The sequence below is a fragment of the Silene latifolia genome, chromosome 11 (genome assembly GCF_048544455.1).
Source record: "Silene latifolia isolate original U9 population chromosome 11, ASM4854445v1, whole genome shotgun sequence".
In the NCBI taxonomy this organism is placed as follows: Eukaryota; Viridiplantae; Streptophyta; class Magnoliopsida; order Caryophyllales; family Caryophyllaceae; genus Silene; species Silene latifolia.
This window is the reverse complement of record NC_133536.1, coordinates 31,813,515-31,818,129: the sequence shown is the minus strand read 5'-3', so window position 1 is coordinate 31,818,129 and position 4,615 is coordinate 31,813,515. Positions and strand designations below refer to the sequence as shown.

At 43.9% G+C, this 4,615-nt stretch overlaps 1 non-coding gene across 1 annotated transcript; it reads left to right on the top strand.

The window, feature by feature from the left end:
- The first annotated feature begins 345 nt into the window (after positions 1-345).
- Positions 346-454, top strand: LOC141616169 (small nucleolar RNA R71). Its single transcript, XR_012530533.1, has one exon. It is a non-coding gene; the product is annotated as a small nucleolar RNA R71 (small nucleolar RNA).
- The last annotated feature ends 4,161 nt before the right edge of the window (positions 455-4,615 follow it).

Genomic DNA, 4,615 nt, shown 5'->3' with positions numbered 1-4,615 from the left:
ACCAAAAGGAGTTGGACCATCTCTCTTAACTTCTCGATCTCATCTGAGTTTTGAATAGGAACTTCGACTTTCCCCTTGGAAGCTTCAGAAGTCTCGAGTTTCTCGAGACGGGTAGAGATGGAAGTTATAAGTGTCACAACAGCAGTCATGTCTTCACTTTGCTTTCGTGACTTACCACGTGAACTTCCAAACTCAGCTTTATGGACTGCCATCTCCTCAATGGTGTTCCAACCTTTACTTTGACCGGTGTTGTTTTGGAACCTACCATTAGCAAATTTGATCCAAAATGACTTTGCAATCATTATATAAAGCATTGTAAAATAGATTGCAAAGATACCATCTTGGAAACCATGATGGGGACAGCTCGGACCAAACTTTTGAAACGTCCCCATGCTTCACAAAAATCTTCGTCGGCTCCTTCTTTGAAAACCCGTGATTTTACTCTTCAAGGCATCAGTCTTCGAAGGCGGGAAGTACTTCTTGTAGAAGGCTAGTGCTAAAGATGTCCAATCTGTGACTCATTTTGCTACTCTATCGAGGTAGCGATACCAATCTCGCGCCGAATCCTTCAAGGAGTATAAGAACATGAACCCCTTTACTTCATCTTGAGTTACTCCCTCCGGTATAGGTATTGAACAGCAATAGTCCATGAAAATTTCCATATGTTTCAAGGGGTCTTCATCTGGTAGACCATGAATCGATTCCGTTCCACTAAATCAATATAAGAGGAACGAAACTCGAATTTACCTAGTAGAAGGGGTAGGTAACTTTGCCCCTTTGGAAGGTGGTGCTCCTTTGGCTGAAAATTATCATATATCGTAGCCATAACTTCCAAAATGAGAGTACTCAAGTCTTCCTCTCAAAAACCTGTCCTCTAACTGTGCAAAAGCAAAACTAGAAGCAAAGGTAAGCAACGGCCTCAAGGAACAAAAGTTCCCTGAGACAAGGAAAATAAACTAAAATAAAGCAAACAGAATTACACCGTCTCCCTGCAAGAACGGCGCCAAAATTTGATACCGTCGTTTAGTACCAAAATTAAATTTATAATTCCAAACTAAAACTATAGCTAGCGATAGTAAGGGTCGAACCACAGAGAGACAAGGTTGATTTTGTTTGCTGATTTTCAGTCTATAAAGTAACGATAAATTGAGGGTTTTGAAATCGATTGATTAACTGGCTAATTGCTAAAATGAAAATTCTTAACAAGATAAAAAGAGGATCGGGAATTTCGGTTCACCATGGCAAATAACAGGTCAGTCAAGCAGCAGAGACCTCATGGTACGGTCTCAGGGAAAATAGGCTAGTCTTTCGATCAAAGCTCAAATAACCTCACGGTCTAATAATTCCCTAGAATTTATCAAAGTTTTCACTCAAGAGAAATTCTAAATCTAGCGATAAATCAAATTACCAATCTTTCGACCTAGCAAAGAAATCCATCAAAAGATAACAAGACCAATACGAAAGAACTCATGCTACACAACTATCCTAATTTAATACCATGGTTCACCTTATTCCCAATCAAAAGAATTACCTACGCATAATCATGACTGCACTAATTGCGAAATTAATAAATAAGGACAAATTCAACATGATGGAATCTAACTAGAACAAAGAAGAGAAATTTAATTACTGAAATTAATTGATGAAACAAGAATTAAATTAACAAGCAAGAATAAGAAAAAGAAGAATTGCATAAAAGGCTTACTAATTGAATATCAAGAACAAAGCATTCGAATCAAGGGTTTCCGTCTCAAGCTAGATCTGAAAACTGAGTTTTTTCAGAATGAATGACATAACCTAAAAGTTGCTGCCTGCTACTGATAAAAAGATACCGAAAGTTAATTACAAGTTGGGCTTTTAAAAGTCTAACACGGAAAATTAAACATCAGCTCGAAATCAGGTCGATCGACTGGTCTGCACGGTCGATCGACTGAACATGCGGAACAGTAACTTCTGTTTGAGCTCCAGTGGTCGATCGACTGAAAGGCTTAGTCGATCGACTGAAAATGCTGTGCAGTGGCTCCTTGATGCTTCCAAAATGACTCTTTACTCCTTGCACGCATCTCAAGGTGAGTGAATGAACTCTCCTTCCTCTTAGCTTCCTTGAACTCGCTTCCGGAGGACGAACTTGGCTTGATTTAGCCTACTTACACGCATTCCTACAATAAATCATAGAAAATGCAAAGTAAACCGTTTCGGGAGAAATAGTAGCCTAAAGCTATCAATTATGCATGAAAATACGTGCCAAAACCGCAGATAAAGTGTATAGAATATGCACGTATCACCCGTTGTATACGTCGTTGGTATAGCTGGACGTTATGCAAGGCGTTGAGTCGGCGTTCGTCTAGAAAAGTGAGTTGCTCGTACCTTCGACGGGTCAATTCCGCCTCAGGGACTTGACTCTCCAGTAGGATGCGTAGAGAAGGGACCTTTAACTCTACCGGTTGAACCGCCTCCATACCGTACGCTAGGTAGAAGGGTGTGGCGCATGTCGGTGTTCGAATGGAGGTTCGATATCCCCAGAGTGCGAATGGGAGTTTGCTCGGGCAGTAGTTGTCTTGCATTTTCTTGATAATGGTGACGAGAGTCTTGTTAGCTGCCTCCACTGCTCCGTTAGTTTGGGGACGGTAGGGGGATGATCGTTGTCGTTTGATTTTGTATTTGTCCAGCAAAGCTTGAGTTTCCGCCCGGAAGTGAGAGCCTTGATCGCTGATGATTTCGTGGGGTACCCCATGTCGGCAGATGATGTTGTTTTGGATGAACTTGGCCACTTGTTTGGCGGTCAAGACTGCATATGACTGCGCTTCCACCCATTTGGTGAAGTAGTCGATGGCGACGAGGACGAAACAATGCCCATTGGTGCCTACCGGGTTTCTTTCCCGATGATGTCGATGCCCCAGGTTGAGAAAGGTCAGGGTGACGTCATGGTGTATAAAAGGGATGGTGGCATGTGTTGTATGTTGGCGAAGATTTGGCAATTGTGGCAATGTTTGACGTAGTTACGGCAATCAGCTTCCATGATGGTCCAGTAGTAACCTAGCCGCATCAGTTTTCTGGTAAGCATCATTACGCTCATGTGAGGGCCACATTCTCCGTCGTGAACCTCTCCCATGACTTTTTTGGCTTTGTGATGGTCAAGGCAAAGGAGGAGAATCCCTTGGGGTGTTCTTTTGTATAGTTGATTTTGGTTTATCACGAATTGTGATGCAAGTAATCGGATGGCTCTTTGTCTTCTTGGGTCAGAGTTAGGAGGGAATATGTTTTTGGTTTTGTAGTTGAGGATGGCTTGGTACCAGGGTTCATCATGGTTTTCCTCGTCGTTGTTGATGGCACAAATGTGAGTTGGCTCGCTCCTTCTCTCGACACATAGGGGTATCGATGTCATGTCGTCAGGTATGTTGACGAGTGCGGCAAGTTTTGCCAGGGCATCAGCAAATTTATTTTCCTCTCGTGGCAAGTGGAAATTGTCGACTTGGTCGAAGAACTCGGTCTCTTGATTGATCTTTGCTCGGTAGGGAGCTAAGCTGTCACTTCGGATTTTCCATGATCCGGACACCTGATTGATGATAAGCAAGGAATCGCAGTGGACCCTCGGTCTCTTGATGCCAAGTGTGATGGCTGCTTGTAAGCCGATGAGACATGCTTCATATTCAGCGGCGTTGTTGGTGACGGTGCAGTCTAGCTTGACCGAGATCGAAACATGTTCTCCCTCCGGTGATATTAGAAGGATTCCTACCCCGAAGCCTCTCAGATTAGATGCACCATCGAAGTATAGGTCCCATACGTCGGAGTCGGCACAAAGGATGTCTTCGTCAGGAAGTGACCATGTGTCGGTCGTTGGAACCTCGTTGACGGGATTCTCTGCTAGGAAATCGGCAACTGCCCGTCCCTTGATAACCTTGAGCGGTACAAATTTGAGATCGAACTCGAACAGCATGAGTGTCCACCTAGACAGCCTTCCGTTTAGTACGGGTTTTTCGAAGATGTATTTGACCGGGTCCATCTTGGAGTTGATGTGGACCGTGTAGATGAGCATGTAATGCCGCAGCTTCTTTGTTGACCATACTAGGGCAAGGCATGTCTTCTCCAGCTGGATGTACCTTTTCTCGTACTCGATGAACTTTTTGTTGATGTAGTAGATGGCTCGTTCTTCGTCGTCGACCGTTTGTGCTAGCATTTCTCCCATGGCTGTGTCGGTAACAGTCAGGTATAGGGATAAGGGAATCCCCGGTTGAGGTGGCATGAGGTCAAGAGGCTTGGATAGGATTTCCTTTATCCTGTCAAAGGTTTTTTTACAATCGTCGTCCCAATCGGTGTGATCGGAGGCGCGAAGCTTCTTGAATATTGGTTCACAAATCATGGTGAGCTTGGCAATGAAGCGGCTGATGTATTGGACCTATCCGAGAAATCCCCGAATCTCCTTCTCGTTCCTAGGCCGAGGCATTTGTTGAAGGGCTTTGATTTTGGTTGGATTAATCTCAATGCCTCTTTTGCTGACGACATGTCCCAAGAGTTTTCCGGAGGTGACTCCGAATGCACACTTCTGAGGATTTAATCTCATGTTATATTTCCGCAGACGAGCGAAGAATTTTCGAAGGGCGTTGATGTGGCAGTC